Below are 21,867 nucleotides of genomic sequence, written 5' to 3' on the forward strand. Positions count from 1 at the left end.
ATCACCAGTGAACTCAGCTGGGCCTGGTGCTTTGTTTTGAAAGATTATTAATTATTGATTCAATTTCTTTAATAGTTATATGCCTATTCAGATTATCTATATCTTCTTGTGTTAGTTTTGGCAGATCGTGCCTTTCAAAGAAATATTTCATTTCATTTAGATTGTCAAATCTATTGACATAGAGTTGTTCATGTATTCCTTTATTATCCTTTTAATGTTCATGGGCTCTGTAGTGATATCTTCCTTTTCTTTTCTGATATTAGTAATTTGTGTCTTCTTTCTTTTTTTCTTAGCCCAGCTACAGACGTGTTGATTATGTTGATCTTCTGAAGAACCAGCTTTTGGTTTCATTGGTTTATCTCCATTTACTTTCTATTTTCTTTTTTTTTTTTTTTTTTTTTTGACTTTATATTTTCAGTTTGATTGATTTCTGCTATAATTTTTATTATTTATTTCCTTCTGTTTACTTTAAATTTAATTTGCTCTTCTTTTTCTAGTTTCCTAAGGTGGAAGCTTAGATGATTGATTTTGTATCTTCTTTTCTAAGGTATACATTTAATGCTATAAATTTTCCTCTAAGTACTGTTTTCACTGCATCCCACACATTTTGATAAGTTGTTTTTTACTTTCATTTAATTCAAAATACTGTATCTTGAGAATTCTTTGACTTATGGGTTATCTGAAAATGTGTTGTTTAATCTTGAACTATTTGGGGGTCTTCCAGCTATTTTTCTGTTATTGATATCTTATTTAATTTCATTGTAGTTTAAGAGCAGACATTGCATGATTTCTATTCTTTTAAATTTTTATGGCTGGGAATGTGGTCTATCTTGGTGAATGTTAGTCTACTCAGACTTGATCTTGAGTTTAGTTATCCTTATCAGGTACAAGGAAGACTGTTCGTAAACCAGAAAGCTACTTTATCTATTTACAATAGGGTATATATATTTTTTTACATGAATACTTGAATCTGTGATCCAGGCCTCTTCCCACTCCTGTGCCTTCTGGTATCAGCACTAATTAAAAGGTTGCTCGATGAATTTGTATCTCAGAGCAAAGAAAGTTTCATGATCTTCTAGGATAGAGACAACCTTCAGGAAAAGGCTCATTTTTTGGTTGAGCTGACCAGTCTAGGTGTTACCATATTCAAAGTGACCAGCTTCATGACTAAAACACTGTGAGAAGCTATGCAGGCTTGGCCAAGTGCTTGACCTAGGAGCCAGACAGCAGTTTCATCACTTACTTGTTGAGGGATCTAGGAGAGATTATTAAGCTTAGGTCCTGAAACTTCTCTGTGGCTCAGCTTTGTTATCTATAATAAGAACATAATAGTCCTCACCTCACAGCATCATTGTGGAGATTATTTTAAATCAAATAATGTAAAGCATTCTGCAAAGAGTGTGTCATATAAGTGCTTAATGAATGTTAACCATGTAGATGAAAACCAACTCTGCTGCTGGGATCTCTTTGACCCCTTGCCCTGGGATTCCACTTCCCCTCAGTGATTAAGGGTACCTTATTTTTCAAACCTGAAACCCTGCCCTTACAACCTGCCCAGTTATTCAAGTTTCCCCAGACCTCGTTCCAAGGCCTGGAGCATGTTCCCAAACCTGGTAGGGGTTAGGGTGAGAAGAGAGAATTGGTAGAAGACATAAGAGTGGAGGAAACCCTCAAAAGATAAGTAGAAATGAGGGAGATGAGAAGAATGGGGAAGAGTGCAGAGGACGCAATGGGAATAGAGGCATGGGGGAAGGGACATCATGACGTGTGGGAGCAGTAACAAGATCCTAAGTAATTCTGGAGGAGAAAATATGACACCAGGAATGGTGAAAGATATGATCAGCATGCAAGCAGGGGACAGATCAAGGACAGTCCCTCCTACCAAGTTGAATTTTATAGTATTTATAGCATAGCCAGTTAGAAGCATGAAAGCATTCGAAACTTCTGAGAGACAAAATGACATGTACAAATTTGAGCTTCTGCTAAGTAACCCAGAGTTCCTTGGCCTCTCTTACTGAGAGGCACACATGAATTAGTGATTATAAGAAGAGTTAGGAGGCTTTCTTCCTGCCTTCATTCGGACAATATATATTGAACTGTTAGGTTCCTGGAAATGTTCTAGGTGCTGTAAATAAATAATAAATAAGTATTAGAGAAAAATCCCTGCTCTAGTGGAGGAAAGCATACAGTAAATAATCATACAATACATGAAGCATTTTCAGGTTGAGTGGAGCTGCCCTAGTACATGGCAAGTAATGGGAGGCTTATGGAGCAATAGGAGTAGGAATGCAGCAGAGGCAACAGTTTCCTTGAACTCTGTCCCTGGGAATGTGCCATGTCAACCTGTGCCAGCCCAGAGGCAGAACCGTACACCTTTCATGGTTATTCCTGAAAGTTTATACCCACAAAAAGAGTAATGGACAACATAGTGATCTGTAAGAGAGGGTTTCATTGATCATCCTATTGCAGAAACAAAATCTCTACTAAATATTCCATTTCTTCTAAGTTCTTCTTCAGCCTCAGAGTGAGAAGGTGATAACAGATTGGAGGTGAGTAGGTGATGACAGACTGGAGGTGAGGAGGTGATGATGGACTGGAATTCTGTGGTTACACAGGAGCTGACCAAGGCAAGGAGAGGAAGGGCCATCTTGGATGGGAGAACACAAACAAGCCAAAGTTTCCAAGGCCTAAGATCATGTCAAATTTATAGAGGGGGAAACAGTTCAAGATCGTTATGCTTCGCTAAGACTTGGGGAGTGGCAAGAGCAGAGGTAATTTTAGAAACATGATCCCTGATGGCAGGGTGGAGAATGATTTGAATGATGGAGATACTGAAAGCAGGGAGACCACTTAGAAACCTGGGACAATAGTAAGGAAGGAAGCGAAGCCAGGATGGAAAGATGAATGGAAATAAACGGAGGGTTAAAGTCCTAGATATCCCTATGTGGTGGAAGGGAAGGCACTATGTGAATAAGGACATGAGACAGCTGAAATTTAGGAGTTTGTCAGAGAGTAGGATATTGGGGTACCCTGTGTAAAATCTAAGAGGAGGAATAGTCCTGGGTAAGGGAAGATTGAAGATATGGCTGTGAAGGTGAGAAAACAAAGTCATGTATTATATGACTGTTTATTGTATTTGCTTCCCCCACTAGACCAAAGATTTTGTCCAATGTTTATTTATTTATAGCACCTAGAACATTTCTAGGAAACTAATAGTTCAATATTGTCTGAAGGAAGGCAGGCAAGAAACGATGATGATGATGGTGATGATGACGACGACGATGATGATGATGATGACGTTAAGTGTGACTTGCCTTTAGTTTCATCACTGGAGAATACAGGGGTAAAAGGCATGCTCAGAAGTGAGATTATTACTTAGGACACAACTTGGCACATAGAGGCCTTTAATAAAGAAAGAATTGAGGTGCAAAAGTAAATATGTAGTTCAGTTCAGAAGACAGTTGACCCTTGAACAACATGGATTTGAACCATGGGGATCTACTTATATGTTTATTTTTTTTCAATTGACTGTAGTCATCCATGCAGTAAACCCAAGTTGTTCAAGGGTCAACTCCACAGTTAAGAATCTGTGTATGTGGAGGGCCAACTGTAGTTATACATGAATTTTTGACTGTGGGGGTGGTCGATGCCTCTAGCCCTTGTTGTTTGAGGGTCAACTGCACCCTAATGTTGTAATGGTAGTGGGTAAGTCACTTATGTTGATGAGAGAATGTCGAACCTAAGAAAAAGTCTTATAAGCGCTTATTTGAGCCAAACCGATGACAATTGCCGAGAAGCAAAATCTCAATTGATTGAGAAAATGCTTCAGAGAATGGTGGTTTTGCAGCTTATTTTATTATACATTAGAATCAAAGGAGGAGCGAGCCATAAGGAGGGTTACATGAAATTCATTGTTGGTAGATTAGGGAGGTGGGAGAAAACAAAGTGGGGAAATCTCTGAGACTGGATACAAAGTAAAATGGAGAGACACTTGCTTCTTTTCCATTGGTAGGCACAGGATGGTTAACATTTACAGTACATAGAGATAGTATGTGGGCAACAAGATAGCAATGTGGCCTCGTGCTCTGGTGCCTGCGGTTGTGCCTTCGAGGGGTCTGGAAAAGAAAATCATTCTAACATTTCGAAGGTATGTTATCTTATATGCACAAAGACAATAGACAATTTCAAGGTTAAAGATTGGCATTGGTCAAGAAAGCTACAGGCTTAGGATGTGACTACCCACCATGACCTGCTTTTAGTTGGGAATTTTTAGGTTCAGACCACCCTGGGCACTTACTTTGGTCTCTGGATTTGTAAGGCCCACCATGTGGGCCTCCCCTGAGCCTGTCAGCTTCAATATGCAGCGCCTTTTTTTGGTCCACATTTATAACTCTAGTTTTTAATGGTATAGGAAAATAAATGTGATCCATTATGCAAAAAAGCTCAAAATTTCTATTCAGGGATTGAAAAAAAAATTAGAAAAGCTCATGTACTTTCTACCATAAACAGATATAATTTGAAATCAAACAAATAACATAAAAAAACAATGTCTGAGCAAGGAGAGCCCTGGTGAAGACTTTCTTCTTAGCCACCTTTAATTAGTGTTCCAGCAAGGATGAGGTTAGGAAATTGCCATCTGAGGCTCTTTGAAACTGGCAAAACTTCACATGATCTGGGATATGGCTTCAGGTAGTCCCCATGATGAGCCGCTGGTTAGAGAATGAGGACAGGGCTATGATGTGTATATCTGTGCCAACCCATGCCTCTCTGAGGGTAAGGGAAGCCCTGGGTGGCTCTCCAAGGGCTGCGTCCTGCACCTCAGAGGTGTTATCTGTCAGCTGTGCTGTGAGGTCCATTTTTATCTCTCACTCAAAGGGACTAAATAGTATGGTGGTTTCTCTGTAAAAGAGCATCTCGCTGAAGAGAGAACAGTTAGATAAAGGAGCATTAGAGTGAATGGTTTAAATGCAGAAAGTCCAGAAAACAGGAGGATATTGATAGTTGTCTCAAGGTCAGGATTTACCCAGGTCACAGATTTCCCCATGACAGAATCAAGGCTGATAACCTGGTTAGCCATCTACTTTGGACTTTGCACAGGCTTATCAGGCATTAACTTACTGAAAAAAACTTGCCGCCCTTAGAAAGAGGAAGTTTTCACATTTTAAACCACTTGACTTTTAACCCCACCTTTCCTCTTGTTTGAGTCAAAGATGTGTGTTTTCCTTAACAATAACAACTGGCTTTCATTTCTGTGCAAAGCTTTGTGGCTCTCAAAATCAGCACAGTTTATTTTGAATTCATAGCCACAGCTTAAATAGCACTGAAAGGATATGGATTAGAATGAAATTTGAGGGATTGTGGTCTGAAGGGATGTATTGTTTTAGCTTAGAGAAAGAAGTGAAGCTTTCTTTTATAACTTGGTGTGTTTTCTGTGTCCAGTGAGGACTGACACCTGTGATTGCCTTTCTTCCACTAGGAGGCACCAATGAGCTCTCAACTGTTTTCTGAAACCCCCTCACCTGATTTTGTAGTTTTTGCTCTTTCTTGGCTGTGACAAACAAAAGACAGGGAGGTAACTAGGTTTAAGTCATCTGCCTCAGATCACACTGTGACTACACATCACTGCCCATCAATTTTTAGGTCTAGAGTTCATTCCAATTTTGAAAAACAAATGAAAATCTCTCCTGCATCTACAAGTATTATTTATTTGCATAGCACAAATGAGCCTCGCCCAATTTCCTGAACTGTCGCCAGCTTGGTTCACCTCTGCCAGGAATGCCCAATAATTCCATCAAGGCTGGAACACAGGGGCAAATTGTGTGAGTATAAAAGGATGATATTGTTCTTTCTTTTAGAGTTATCTTTGGACTCAGAGTTCTAAATTGCTTTAATTTTTCTGGTACATTGGTAAAAATTGCTCTAAAGACACACATCCTCTGTTTGGCAACTACCTAATATAGTCCTTTTAAAAGAAAAGTAGCATAAAGGTAACATTAGCCATGCAATTCTTAAAGATGGGCTCCCAGACTGCTTTGGCTTTCTTCATGTATTCTGATAAATTAGTAACCCCACTGAGTAAGGGCTTTAAATTAATCTGGCCTGCATTTTGCCTGGACAAACGCTAGGCACCAAAGTAACCCATTTTGAATCAGTAACGAGCATGCTTGTTTCAAAACTTGAAGTATTTGGTAAAAGCTGCATCAATCCAGTGAGTCAATCAAACTAGCTTCATTTTTAAGACGTTCCAGAGTGTTGACTTACTCAACTGGTTGCATTTCGTGAGGATGTGATTCATTCATACCCAGCAGAGGGAGAAAGAATGACATTTGAAAGCACACGTAAAGAAGGGTAGATAAAACTCTATTCTTTCTGGCAAACCTGTCTTTTGCAGTATGATGTGGAGGTTTCTGGCATTTCTCTCTGGAGCAAGAGTTGGAGATGACATTACTGAGGCTGCAAATGGAGTTGTAAGGATGGCTCGTTCCTATCTAGCCCAAGGCCCCAAGAAAGAAGGAACTTTCTATTTAGTGACGACAACCTTTTAGAGTTGGGGACATATGTTTCCTGACCATGAAGATTCGCAACTAAAGCCACATTTCTGTGCCTTGCTCCAAGGCTGGCCATGGAGACCTAGTGAAGTGGAGAGGAGCCTGCCTGCTCTGATGACAGGAATCCTGTCTTTTTGCTGTCTCTGTTCTGGCCGCAGGCACAGCGCTCTGGTCTTGTTTACCAAGAAACCTTCCATGGCTCCGGGCTCTAGCTTTGCTTTTCCTTCTAAGGCATGGTATCCATATTCTTTTGTTTAGAAACCATTTCAGCCTACAGGTAACCTCTGTGCCATATAGGCTTTTATTTCTTCTGATTAGGAAGCTTTATGGGAGCCAGATGCCTTGTGCTGACTTGTCCATTTTTATGTATTATGTAAGAAGGTTTGATACCACCTCAACCTTAAATTCAGCTCGATTTAGTGATACCCATGACTAGGTTCCATTCACTTATTTATTCATTCACTCCCTTATATATTCCACCAATATTTGTTAAGTGCCAGCTTTGGGCCAAACGCTTCTTCAATTATTTATTTACATGGAGACATTTTATTCATCGGAATTCTGGGAAGAACTGGGAATGATGGGGCCGGGAGAGAAGCAGGAGAGAAGCAGGCAGAGGAGGATAGGGCTGGACTGGACTTCCTACAGGTTCAGTGTGCAGGGCAGAGGGTGACGGCTGGAGCTGGGGCTTCTAGAGACCAGGGCATGGGTATGGGCTGGCTCTGTGAGAAAGAGAGGAGGTGGGGCTGGGCTCTGTGTTGTACTGTGACAAGTGCCCCCACCCCCAAGGTCCCACTTATTTTCAACCCAACAACCATAATCATATGCTCTGTGTGACTGGGTTTCTTCTTGGGGAAAAGGTAGTTACTAATGAAGGGTAGATTTTGCTTTTAGGTAGGCCTAGGGGAGGAACTGTCTATACAGAGGCAGCAGCAGAGACAAAGCTGTCTCAGGGAAATAGGGTTGGATGTCTCAGCTCTCATGGGGAAGACACAAGACTCATCCAAGATGGTGCAATTGGGAAGCTTAAATCAGGTTCATATAATTTTTCTGAGGGCAAAGAAATTCTTAAATGATACCTTCTGAGTTTCGCCAACAAGTTTTGGTTCAGATTATAGCCCCAGACAATGATGAACTCTCATACTCTTACTGGGCAGAAAGATATAGAAACAAACAAGCGTAATAGTAGATACTATTTGCTATGAAAAAACCCTAACTCCCAAGGAGAAGCATCTAACTATCCATTCGCCAAGGCCATCAGGGAATGTGCTGGTGAGAGGGCACCAACTCCATTAGCTGCTCTCCTCTGCAGGCTGGGGCTGGTGCTAGAAGAGGTGGTCACGGATTTGGGCTCAATAGTAGCAATGAGGGCCAGGGGGCCCAGAAGCAAGAGAGACTCATAGCAAGCAATTTACCACCAGAAGCCAGGGGGTCACAGTTACCATAACAACCAGCAAGGTTGGAGGACTGGCGGAGGGGGTGTGGCTGTATTCACTGTAGCCATGAATGGACACAGGCAGCAGCCTGACCAGAAAAACGTATGGCTTCTGGAGTTAGGGCAGAAATACATGACAGGATTTTAGCTATATTTTTCATCCTTAAGATTTAAAAGGTTACAGATGGCCAACTCACAATATAACGGAGATGTGCAGAGATTTAATTTCTTTATTTGACTCTAAGTGAACTCCTCTTTCTCCCATGCCTCTTATTCATTAGTTAGTGAGGAAAAACTTAACCGAATGTCCTTTCAGTTTTAAAACTGGTGTAATCATTTTGACCAAGTTTCTAGTGGCATTCCTTCTCTTAGACAGCTTCTTTCCTTTAAGTTGGAATCTCTAGATTGGGGGAAGGGTTTGGCTCATGAGTCTTATAAGTTCCATATTATGTATTATCTGCTTTATAGGTGGAAAAAAATCCGTAAACTTAAAGTGCCAGCTAATTATATGACTCCTGATCCATCTCAGGTCATGCTTTTTCCCAAGACTCTAGGTGGTAAGTATATTTTGTTTTGCCTTTTGTTTTGTTGTTTTTCACTTAACTTTCTTTTGTATATGTAATAAAAATTTTGTATTTGTTTTAATGATCACATACTTTTCTCCTGCAATGGTCACTTGGGTCTTTAGAGATCAGCTCTAGTGCCATTTGAATTCCAATTAAAGCCTCACATTTTACCAAACCTAAATTCTGTCTGCCGACTCAGAGTTGGAGAAATATTTGGACTTAGAATTATTTGGATTTAGTGTTTCTTTTCCCAAGAAAAGTTAGAAAAACACCAATGTGAAGGCTTTTTTCCCACTGGAGGTTTCTTCACATCCAAATATTTTCTGGAGGTGACTTGTGGTGGGGCCTCAGCCTGCTCCTCACATCTCCATCATTCCCACCAAGTGACCCGACAAATTACAGTCTAAGAAAGTCCAACGGTGCGTGCCCAGCTGCAAGCAAGTCTCCAGATCAGTATTTACATCTAAGACCCTCCAGCCTGGAAATTCTGAAACTTTCTCTCAGCATATGGACAAGCGTGACTTGGTGGGATGCCTCCCCAGTTCAGCATTACCGATGGGTAGGTGAAACAGTTTCCGTGAGTATCCACTCAGCTCTCCTGATCCTGTGCTCATGCTCCTGTCCTCTCTACACTTGTCATCTTTTAATATTTTCTGGAATCCTACTAGAGCATGAGCTCCCTAAGGGTAAATGTTAATGAGGCTTAGATTGCCTATTTCCCAGAACACCAAGCAGAATGGTTTACACATAGTAAATGTTCAATGAGTTTGATGAACAAGTAAATCAAATTGGGCTACTAGTGGGAACAGTGGAGAGGAATAAGGCAAAATGCTGCATAATCCATACCTTTTGAGTGAAATCATCTGGAGGATCCATTGTCTTATAGATGCCAATGGGTGGCCAAGGGCCTGTCCCCAAGAGGAAGGGAGAGAAATGTTGGGAATGGCTCTAGGAAGTCTCAGCATGGCTCAGACACCCACTGAAGGCTTGTGGTGGAGGTCAGGAGAGGTCGAATGGGGCTGACAGAATCACTGAGGCTGACGTTGCTTTTGCGGAAGAAGTAGAGTAGACATGGGAGGAGAAGTGTAAAGAAAATTTAGAGCATTGGGCTGTCCTAGGGGTTTGTTACTTCAGAATTTAGAGGCCAGAACTCCACCACTGTATAAAGAGTATGAGTTTGGAGATCCTGCCAGGGATTTAGAAGACAAAGTGGGGAATTGATAGGCCTGAGTCTTTTTATCTCAATTATGAGAAATATAACAAGACCATACAAATCATTTTTAGAACTGTCTCGAATGCTTCACATTGGCTATGTGTCTTTCTGCCCTGAGAGGCCAGGAGTTTTTAGTGAGTGTTCCTGGTATTGTGGACTTTCACCTAGGATTGGTTAGACAAGTTCTCTACCTTTCCGTTTGTATATCCTGAGATAGATGAATATCGCAGACAGACGAGCACAGATCTATCTATCTATCTATCTATCTATCTATCTATCTATCTATCTATCTACCTACCTATCTATCTATCTATCTATCTATCTATCTCTCCAGATATTCAGACTGAATTGTATTAGTAAGGTATGTAGCTTAATTTATGCTCAGCAGAAATGATACTTTTTGGGAGAAAGCTTTGGTGAAGTCTGCGGGACTTCTATACTGCTTGTCCCTTCTCTCAGGCAGACACCTTCTCTTCTCCACTTGGCCGAATACAAACCATTTCTCAAAGCTTAGTTCAAATCCCATGCTTTTATGACACTTTCCTAGACCCCAACCCCCTCTGGGATCCCACCTTCCTCTGAACCCCAGAATACTTGCTCATCGCACTAAATGGCGGCAAGTTTTTGTGCTAATTAAAAGAAGGTGACTTCTTATGGCAGAGGAATTAGAATCTTTTTTGAGGTTTCCACATGATTCATTGTTCATTATTTTCCCAACTTTTTCATGAAGATTATGCACACATTTAAAACATCCTCTAACATGTCAAAGGCACTATTACTTTAAATAACTGACATTTTACTAGCAAAGTTATGAACACCTACATCAAGGAAATTCTTTCCTCTTACTTTTAAAAAATAACACTGATTACCTACTGGGAAGCAATTTCCCTTCTTTGTGAAGCCTTCTTTCCCAGAGACTTCTTCATGTAAAGAAAAATAAGGCTGTAGTTGCAATCATAGAGTCAGAGTCTTGTCTTGGGAGCAGTGTGGGGCCTGCATAATCTAAACTCACTCCGCTGGGTGACTTTGAGCTAATCACACATTGCTTATTTCATCAGTCTGCTTCCTATCATCCACTGGTAGACACCAGTTATAAATGGCATGGCTCCAAATGTCTGCTTGTTCCTTTGCCAACCATGAGTAATGCCTTTGTTCGGAACTCGGTTTCAGTGTCTCAAAGAACATTATCTGTAGTGGTTGTAGCCTGATGACAAATGATAAACATCTGTTTAATTCATGAAGTGGTCAGTTTCTAGAAGTACTACTGATAGCAATAGGAAAGTTTATTTCAGTTCCAGGGTGGGACTCACAAAACATTGCCATTCCCTCTGAAAAGTTTTAGGAGATATGATGATGATGATGATAATGATGATGATGATGATAGAAGTGAATATTTATTTAGTATTTACACTGAGCTATCAACTTTATAAGATAAAGCTCTCACGACACACTGAGGTCCTCATTGTAAGGAAATGGAAACTCAGAGAAGGTAAATGATAAATAAGGGCAGCCGGTCACCCCTCAGAGGCTGGAAAAAGTCTCTGTGAGCAACTGAATCCCCCCACGCCCCAGGCCACCTTTCATCTGGAAGTCAGGCAGGGCTTGATTGCTCAGAAGTGTTCATTTTCTTTTTCCAAACATATCCATCAAGTCCCCAGCAAGCTTTAATTGCTTTAAGGGCAAAGGCAGCAACTTCTTTGCCTTCCCAAATACCGGGCTTGGTCTCTTGAAAAGGGTCACTACATAATTATGGGGGATTGAATTACTGATTTGTAAATGTATAATCCTGGGTGTTGGTACGATTAGGAGGAAAGAGAGAGATCCTAGGGGTAGAAATATCGGAGTCTATTCACTGCAGTAGTTGCTATTTTCTCTCCACAGCAGCTGTGAACACGGTTCTGGTTGGTGGCCACTACTTCTATTTTAAGCATTTCAAAGGGCCTCACAGTTGCCGAGGATCATTCTAAACTCCGGCTTAATAGCGCTCTGGCCCTTTTGAATCCGCACCTAAGATGTGCACAGATTTTTTGTTTTGTTTTTGTTTTTCCCCTTCATGTTCTCAGGTCCTCCTCCCTCTCTTTTCTGTTTTTTAAAAATGTAGCCAAGAAAAAGAAACAGGCTTTCACCGGAGGCTCCTAGTTTTCATGCGACTTTGAAAATTCTGTTCTTTGAAGATAGTTGTAAAACTTGAGTACTGAGAATATTTGGCATTAATTAGGCAGTTTTATATTTGTGAATAAAACTGGTAGGAGACCACAGCAAACCTGAATAAAATGACCTCCTCTTAGCTTAGCACCATAATAAAGTTAAATAATAATAATAATAATAAAAATAATTATAAAGAAACAGTTCAAACAGGAATAATTTAAAAATTTAATCCTGAGGAAACTTTTCACGTTTTTATTTTGCCCCGGAATAGTAGTTCATAAAGATTGTCATCTTTGGTTTAGAGGATTTTTCCGGAGTTGCTTATATTTATTCAAGGTCGCATTCTGAGCAGAGGTCTGTGTTAAAACTCCGATCCTTTTTAATGCATCTTTGAAGACTCTGAGCATGATCTGAGAATCTTTGCTCTAATTTAAGGTGTCAAATTAGAGATAATACAAAACAAGAGGACTGGAATTGATAAAAATTAATAAGCAATTCTGGATTTTATTACTGCTTTTGCATTTATTTATTAGTTGATTTTTGGCTGCTCTTATTATTAATGTGGAAAAATGTGAGATGTAAAGGTTTACATTCCCCCAAGACCTTCCTGTATGAATTGTGTAGCCTGATTAAAAATATTACATATTGGCACTGAAATTATGGGCCTCTACTTTTACCACCCACAGTGTCTGGGGAAGTAGTGAGGGATAAAGAGAAGGTATTTAGAAGCATGGAGTTGTTTGTACTGTCTCGTGGTCCTCTTGGAACAGTGGCTCTGTGGAAACATAAGGTCATGGTATTTGTAGGAGGAAAGAAAATATGATGGAAGCATGAATGGAACGGTTAGCTGGTGGAGTGTCAAGGATATGGGTTGTGTGAGTGTGGTTAATTACTCACTTCACTTGATTGGGCTTTTGGAAAACATGAGAAATTCCAAGTTGTTTTTCTAGCCTGTGTAGATGAAAAAAAGGCCACATACTAAACCTGACATGCTCAGGGGAGGCCCACATGGCGGGCCTTACAAACTCAGAGACCAAAGTAATCATACACTAAAAGCAGATCATAGTGAAAAGTCTCTTCCTAGGCATATAGCTTCCTTGACCAAGGTCAAGCTTTAACCTTGAAATTGTCTATTGTCTTTGTGCATATAAGATAACATACCTTTCAAATGTTAGAGTAATTTTCTTTTCCAGACCCCTCGAAGTCACAACCGCAGGCACCAGGCCACATTGCTATCTTGTTGCCCACAAACCATCTCTACATGCTGTAAATGTTAACCATCCCCCGTGTCCACCAATGGAAAAGAAGTATATGTCTATCTGTTTTACTTTGTATCCAGTTTCAGAGATTTCCCCACTTTGCTTTCTCCCACCTCCCTAATCTACCAACAATGAATTTCATGTAACCCTCCTTATGGCTCGCTCCTCCTTTGATTCTAATGTATAATAAAATAAGCTGCAAAACCACCATTTACTGAAGTATTTTCTCAATCCATTGAGATTTTTCTTCCTGACAATATTCAGTTTGGCTCAAATAAACTCTTATAAGACTTTTTCTTAGGCTGGAAGTTCTTTTGTTCTTTTGTAGATGCCTGAGAGCTGATTACTTTTGGGACCTGGACAAGTCACTGCACATTTCCGTAAAGAATATTTGAGAAATGGTCGAGAAAGGTTCTTGATAACAATTAGCTCCCACATTCCTCTTTGTCTTTTACAATATCCAGGGATCTTGACTGTCTCTCAAACAGAATTAGAGAGCAAAATATTCATGATCTCTATTCTAGAACACTCAAAACTGGGTCTTAGAACTTTATATATTAAATGGATTAAATAGAATATTGGATAAAAAAATAGTTATAACTTTTCTAGATAGGTGGCTTTACATTAAGATAATGGCAGTATTTATGAAATATTTATTTTTCCATTCACTCAATACCAGAAAGATTTTTATTGAGCACTGTAGCAGATGGTGTGGATGCCCCATCCCTGAGTTCACTTGGAACCACAGTGGACAGCTTCTGTGCACACTTCTCACCTTAAGTGTCCACATCTCTTGGCTTCTCTTCCTATAACCAAAAAAGCTTGTTCAGCTCACGTGCAAGGCTGTTTTGAAGTGCTGGAAATTTACGCTCCTGGACAATCCTTAAGCAATGAAGGATGAGAAGCAGTGAACAAACATTCCAGCTTTGCCATCCCTCAGTAGGATAATTCTGAAGGATGCTTCTCAGAAAGTTCACAGGGGGAGCTCTAGCTGTCCACAGTGTCAATCAGCTCATTGATACACCCTTTACTGGCATTCTTCCCTTCCCAGCCTTGTTTCCCCACTTGCACTTTTGGGGATCATCTTCCCAATAAACTACCTAACCCAAGGTTGCCTCAGTTTGCCTTCAGAACACCATAGAGAGAGACAACCACATATCATGACTAAGGCACTACATTAGACCAGAGAAACTGTCAAATATCTAGTAATGGGGACAGAGAAGGGACTAAGCAAAAATGCACCAGAATGTGCCCACATACTATGAATGGTACAAAAATAACAGCTAGAGAGGGATTCAGAGAAAAGAGAGACAGTTTCACTGTAGGATAAACAGGACCATGGAGGAAGCAGGATAAAGTTAGGACTTGTAGAATGGATTGTAATTAAATTTTTTTTCCAATGAGGTTGGGAAGATGGCATTTAAATTGTGGTCTGGGGCACAAGGGGACTGGAGGGGAAAGGAAAGAGAAGGAGACTAACATTTATTGAGTGTAGGCTATGGGTGACAGCCTAAAGGGGACATAGTGATTAAGAGCACAGATTACACACACGCACTATCCCATTTAATCCCCCAAATTACCATATGAAGAAAGTATCTGTCATAGTCAATTTGGACTGCCATAATAAAGTACCATAGACTAGGTGGCTTATAAACAACAGAAACCTATTTCTTACAGTTCTAGAAGCTGAAAGTCAGAGATCAGGGTGCCAGCATGATAGGGTTCTGATAAGGTTGTTTTCTGGGTTGCAGACTGCTGAATTCTCGTATCCTCATACAGTGAGAAAAAAACTAGCTAGCTCTCTGGCCTCTTCTAATAAGGGCACTAATCCAATCATGAGGGCTCTGCCTTCATGATCTAATTATCTCTCAAAGGTCCTACCTCCAAATACTATCACACTGGGCTTAAGGTTTTAGCATACATATTTTGGGGGACACAAATATTCAGTCCATTGCAGTATCATTATCTATAGTTTATAAAACAGAAATCTGAATTGGTTGGCTCAAGGTGACACAGATCTGAATTGGCTGGCTCAAGGTGACACAGAAAGTTCAATTGGTTGGCTCAAGGTGACACAGATAGTAAATAACAGATATAGGATCCAAATCCATATGGAATAAGTCCTGGAAAGTGGATGCAAACACAGCTAGTTGAAAAGTGAGATTAATTTAATTTAAAGTATTCCATTGCACCATAGTGCCAAAAATAATGTTCATTATTTAGTCCTGCCCCCATGTTCTGGCTTATTATTTGACCAAATCAAACTTGGTATACAGTTTTAATCATGATTGCTCAACAGATGAGGACCTTAAGATCTAGGAGTTAACAGTAGGTTCTAAGACATGGCATATTTTAGATGGAGAGACAATTAATTCCCATCTCAACAGACACTATAAAAGATATTCAAACTTTGATTTATCAAACAGAATAAATGGCTTGCATCTGGTCAATTAATATAGCTGTTTAAAAAATTATTAATCTAATATTCTAGTTTATCAGTCATTTGAGTGGACTTGATTAGGGTGTTTTATTTAACTGAACTTTGCTCCCAGATCTGGTCTTAACTTAGTAATAGAAAAGAATGATGACTATTACATATACGGAGAGCAAATAGCAATAATTCTCCTGCTGCGATATTGTCAGCTCTGTTAAAAGTTATGTAAATTGTTAAATAGGTATTAAATATACATGAAAGGCTAAAGTTTTCTGTTTTAATTCAGAAACTTCCAGGAAAAGAAAAAGATAAAGAGAGGCTTTCTCTCTACTGTAATTTAGAATCTTATGCTTCTTTAGGTTTTCAAATTATTTCCATTTGATTTTTAAATGGACTGAATTTAGATAATAATTTGTCTTTAAACATTGCGGTCCAAAGAGTTCTACATTATTAAAAATGGAAGAAACAACTTAAAAGTGTGGTGGACTATAGCCTTAACACTTTCTCCAATCCCAATTGGAAAAGGGAGATGAAGGTGAAGAGAGAAGTAGAAGAAAAAGAGAAAGTAGCGAGATGGAAGGATTACTTCAGCATCTTGGGAACACTAATGAGAATAAAATAATAATAGCTAGCATTTATTACATTCTTATAGGGGTTAGCCACTCTTCTAAGCCCTATACTTATGAGAAAATTGAGGAACAACAAGATAAACGATTTGCCTAGCATGGATCTGGGATGAAAGCCCGGTGTTCAGGTTCAGAGTGTGTGCTCTAAACTTCTGTACGCTCTTGCTTCAATAGTAGCAATAAGAGTACTTGAATAACTCTTCTTATGTGCTTCTGTGGAAGGCGTTATCTCCATGTTACAGACAAGGACATGGAGTTTTAGAAAAGTTAACTCATCAATTAGCCCAAAATCAAACAACATAGATGATAGAGCATGGATTTTAGCACAGGTCTAATTTCAAAATTTGTACTTTAAGTGCTATGCTGCTTAAAGTTCAAAGTCAAAGAGGTTACCAAGTTGATTTCAAGAAGGAGGTTTCACCTTTCTGCCCTAAGAGTGTACAGTGTCATGACCAGGAGAGCCAGTAAACAGAACACCGGTGAGTTCCCGTGTGCCTGCGTTCAGGTGGACAGGCCAGTCCCAAGGAGACTGATGAACACTTGCTACTGGGAGGACTGAGCTGCTTTGCTACCATAAATTAGGTGCTTAATAAATGTCTGGATAGCTTACAACTCAAGAATGTTCCCTCACGGGCCCGAGAGCACATCTCTTTAAATTGTAATCATCAAAAAAGGTAAGGCCTTGTCTCCCAGTCCCTTGGGAGAAGATGGACCTAATTTCAACTGTCCCCTAACTTCAAATGGCAAATTCTACCTCCAGTCATAAAGATATAATAGAATTAGCAATTTTATCTTGAAAACATGAATGCATTGAATTATATCCATTATCGAACCCCGGTTCACATTTCTGACACTTTGAAAGGCCAAAACTCAAAATGTCAGAGTTTGGAGTAAGGAAAAGTTTACTGATTGAGGAGGAACCAGCCAAGAAGATGAAAGGCCTAGTGGCACCTCATATCCATCTTGCTTGCTGGACTAGGTGAAGGGTTTTTAAGGGGTTAGGGGGAATAGGTATGCAAAAGTACTGGTGGGGAAAGTTTTAATTGGAAGACCTTGGAACTTGGCCATTTATGGTAAAGGGGTGTCAACACTGGAATCTTCCCACACAATAAACCCTTTGCTTCTGAAAGGGTTCCTGGTGTTCAAGTTCTAGTTATGTCCTGGTCCGTTGGTTCTGAGTGTATGTGTGTGGCGGGGAGTGGGGTGGGTGAGGGAGTGGTGGTGGAAGGGCAAGATTTTGGTTCCTGATGCAGCTGGAGGTCAAAGTTCTCTTCTCCAAGCATGCTTCAGCTGCATGACTTGTGGTTTTGGTCTGTTGTCTCTAAAAACAACTCAGCATCTTGTTAAACAGGATAGGACCATTTTGACCTGGTTCTGCAGTTACATATCCACTTAGCTATATATAAGATTTTCATCTGTCTTTTGCAATCTCCTTAGCAAATTGCCTGTAATAAGCATCACTTTCATGAGAATTACCTGGGAAACTGAAAAATACGATTCCTGGGCCCTCGCCAGGAGACACATTCAGTGAGTCTGAGTGGGAATGGGAGTCTCTACATTTCAAAAAACACCCAGGTAATTCAGATAATTAGCTAGGTTCAAATTCCTGGCATGTGTTTTACCATGCTAGGGAAAAGCAAGCCAAATGAAAGGAGAGTAGTCACTCAGGAGAACCACTGGAAGATTGTCCTAGTAGACAGCCCTTTGAAACTTTGCTGTTTTCTTTCATTTGGTTCCATGTTGTTGTTGTTGTTGTTGTTGTTGTTGTTGTTTTCTGTCTTCTTCATCGCTTTTCATTTCTGCAGGAACTCATTAATATAAGATCTTAAAGCACCCAACAGAGTCTCATCCAAGTTATGATTTAATTAGCTGCATTTATTAGACTTAGGTTCCAGATAATTTCTGACTCCTACTCCTATCTCAACCACAAGTATTAGTTAGGAATCTAGTTTACTCTGCGTATGCCAGTTGTGGTGGAGGATGATGACATAAACAAAGATGTAGTGAGGTCTGCCCCCAAGAAGTTCAGTGACTTTCTTTGTTAGATTAGCAAAGATGTTATTTTCTAATTGTACCATATTAGTACCTTAAACAAAATCATATCATCGAAGGTTTATTGTATTTTTGGTTGTTTCAAGTGGGTTCTTTTGTTATCCCAGCTCTAATGATAAATATTCACTGGTAAGACTAAGACTAAACCAGGGGTCAGTTGCTTTGATTCTGTGTCTTGTGACTGTCATTTTGAGAGATTAACATGAGATCCCCAGTTCCCTTTCCCCTGGCATAGCTGAAACAAAAGTGGTAGAACTGTGACTTCGCAGATATCTGGATTCCAGTAAAATTATGCCCTATTTCAATTGAAGTGAACCCAATAGCTATTGTCAAAATAGGAGATAACCATTGCTGTGTGGCCTATGAAGAGATATTTTGGACATTTAAATATGAAATGTAATTCCTTGGTTAAAAAAAAGATATGCAAAGTCAAGAATGAGGATCTTTCTTTTTAGAGAAAGTCATTATTTATGGTATTTTGAGGGTAATATAAAAGAGTTGATCATAGATTTGCTTCAGGTCTGTTAGAGGAAGAAAAAGTGAAGGAGGCAGAAATAAAGGGAAATGGTTTTTTTTTTTCTTTTCCTTATGACAATTTATAAATTGCACCTCATAAAAATTAAGAGTAATTTGGGAGGAGGATGCATTGAACTTGGGAGAGAGGAGTAACAAAGATTGGCTTACCTGGAAACCTAAAATAACCCTCTGAGAAGACACTGTCCAAAGTACCCTGTTTGATTTAACCTGACAGAAATCTCCATCCTCTTGCCATCCAGCCAACCACTTGCCTGCCTGCTTCTTTAGCATTTCTCAGTGCTTTGAACACTGCTCAGTTAAATGTTTTTTCTTTTTTTATTAAATTTATTGGGCTGACATTGGTTAATAACATTATATGTTTCAAATGTAGAATTCTATAATACATCATCTATATATTGCATCGTGTGCTCGCTCACCACCCAAAGTCTACTCTCTCTCTACTCTCTATTTGACCCTCTTTACCTATTCATCCTCCCCCCAATCCCCTTCCCCTCTGGCGACTATCATTCTGTTGTCTGTGTCTATGAGTTTGTTTATTTGTTCATTTTTGTTCTGTTTATTTGTTCGTTTTTGTTCTGTTTCACTCATATCCCACGTATGAGTGAAATCATATAGTTTTTGTCCTTTAGTCTGACTTATTCCTCTTAGCATGATGCTCTCAAGATCCATCCTTGTGGTCACAAATGGCAGTATTTCATCCTTTCTTATGGGTGAGTAGTATTCCATTGTATATATGTACCACATCTTATGAGATGAGAATTAGAAGTCAGCTTATACTTATACTGTGGGCTTCAAAATCTTGGTGCAAGCTATCTACTGCTCTTGGACTTGTTATCCATTTGTTTCTTCTTTCATTCATTTCTTAAATCATTTACCAAATATTTATTATTTTCCTAGAGTGATAAAGATAAGTAAGAAACTATTTATGCTTAGGAAGCTCAAAGTCCTGGAAGAGATGGACATGTAAGCCAACAATCCAGATGTGATGGGTGTATAATGGAGACTACGCCCAGGGTAATGAAGAGCCTGGAAAGTGGATAACCAACCACTTGGCTGGTGTAGGATGTGGTTTCAGAGGAGGAAATGCTGAGCTAAGCAGAAAAAAAGGAGGAAGGCATTTCATTCAGGAGGAACAGAATACGCAAATGCAAATACACCACAACCCCTCAAAGCAAATAGCTGCTTAAGTCTTGCTCATAACTTTTCATCTGAAAGGTGAGGTAGCTAGAGTAGCCCATTCTTGGGGATGTAATTCTTGAGTCTGCAACAGTAAGAACAGTAAGAAACATTCTGTACCAGATCTAATGAAACCTGGCCTGGGTTGGGGGTTACATGGGGAGGAGACACACATCTTTTTTTTTCATTTCGTCTTTATTTCCAGAGACTATGTTACTGGCATTAAATTGCTATTACATACATATTTATTGGATTTGATTGAATTGATTTGGTAGTTTTTTATTTAATTTTATTTATTTATTTATTTTTTTAATTACAGAGATAAGAGAGTAATAAAGCAAATAGAGAGCATTACATATCTTATTTGCTATGGGTGACTCTATGGTAATCAAATCTCATCAGTGGTAATTATCATTACAAAGATGTTATTACAGGGTCAACAGTTCATGTCAATATGTGTTCTATCCATAGAGCAAAGGAAATCAACAATCCCACTACAAACCAAAGGAAAAATTACCCACTCCCCCAATGTGCACACCAGAATTTGTACTCAGAGTGACTCAACTGATTCCTCCACCAGTAAGATACCTAGTCTGTGTTACTGTTCCTTTCTCCTAGAAGAGGGAAGGACCCATACACCTTTGCAACTTAAACAAGTGTGCCTGCTTCAGGCTGGATGAGAGATGCTGCCTGTGATAAATGCGGTCACTTGTTTACAATGATGATTACACAATACCTTCCATCCCCTTACTCACTCCTCTTTGCGATGTGACTCTGCCACTCTGGTCTTTTCTTAGAGGCTCTTTCTCTTCCTCCTTGAATCTAGACCGGCCTTGCAGCTTGTTTGACTGATAGCATGCAGGGGAATTATGTAAAATGTTCAACATTCAAGACTATGCCTCAAGAAGCCCTGCAGAGGAGCTTGTCCTGTCATGCTCGAGGAAGCCTGCTGTCAAATGAAGAAACTTCGATTAGCCTGTTGGAGACACAGAGACCAGCCGGCAGACAATACCAACTTTCAGATATGTGACGTACGCTGTTTCAGACCATCCCGTCCAGATGAGATCCTAGATGATGCAGCTGTATGACTGACTCCAGGCAAGACCAACAGAAAAATCTTCTAGCTTAATTTAGGCCAAATACAGACTCACGGAATTGTGAGCAAATACACTGGTTGTTGTTTTAGGACACTAACCTCAATAAATAACTGATGTACTAATGACTTTTCTTTGTGCGAACCTCAATGTCTTCTTCTGGGATTAAACTAGAATCTATGACCTTGCCTTCTCAGCACTTTGCCACAACCCAATGTGGGGAATAGATGGTAGCTGCTCATTTATTCTCACTCTCTTGTTTATTATTTGTAATTAGATTGAAAGGAGCTCTGTTCTCCAGGACAGACCACTTTACAGCTCTTCGAGAACAGGAATCGGAGTCCATCACACAGAGCCAAATCGAACTATTTCCTAAATAGAAGCATACAGACTGAGAGCTGAGGGATCTGGGAACTCATTAAGCCTCATTCCCTCATTTTGCATTCAGACCAGAGATGAAATAACTTGCTCCAATTCTCACAGCTCGTTATTGGCATAGTCAGGACAAGGATGATAATCTCCTGACTACTAATCTAAAGCGCTTTGAACATATAAATTGAACATACAAAATACAACATTTAAACTTGAATGGCTTTTTGAGCAAGAGGAGAAGCTCATCACTTTGGGGTATAATTTTAAGTCACCAAAAAGGCCTTCAGTGACAAAAAATGCCTCTGGAATGCAGGTGCTGGTAACCTGGGAAAAGGTAAGCCTAACTTCAGTTGTCCCCTGACTCCCAATGACAAATCATGTTTCAAATCACCAGGATAAAATAAACA

The 21,867-nt window shown here is 39.7% G+C and overlaps 1 long non-coding RNA gene across 3 annotated transcripts in view; it reads left to right on the forward strand.

Moving 5' to 3' along the window:
* Positions 1-4,443: 4,443 nt before the first annotated feature.
* LOC120594862 (uncharacterized) overlaps positions 4,444-21,867 on the forward strand; it is a 38,777-nt gene continuing 21,353 nt past the window's right edge. The window contains exons 1-5 of one of the 3 annotated variants that reach the window (XR_005650727.1): positions 4,444-5,819; positions 8,452-8,540; positions 8,934-9,126; positions 20,466-20,573; positions 20,821-21,216. This is a non-coding gene — a long non-coding RNA (uncharacterized LOC120594862). Of the gene's footprint in view, positions 5,820-8,451; positions 8,541-8,933; positions 9,127-20,465; positions 20,574-20,820; positions 21,795-21,867 lie in introns of those variants that run through there. The other 2 variants (XR_005650725.1, XR_005650726.1) reach the window with 2 other exon arrangements.

Source organism: Pteropus medius, unplaced genomic scaffold (assembly GCF_902729225.1).
Source record: "Pteropus medius unplaced genomic scaffold, Ma_sr-lr_union100, whole genome shotgun sequence".
Classification (NCBI taxonomy): Eukaryota; Metazoa; Chordata; class Mammalia; order Chiroptera; family Pteropodidae; genus Pteropus; species Pteropus medius.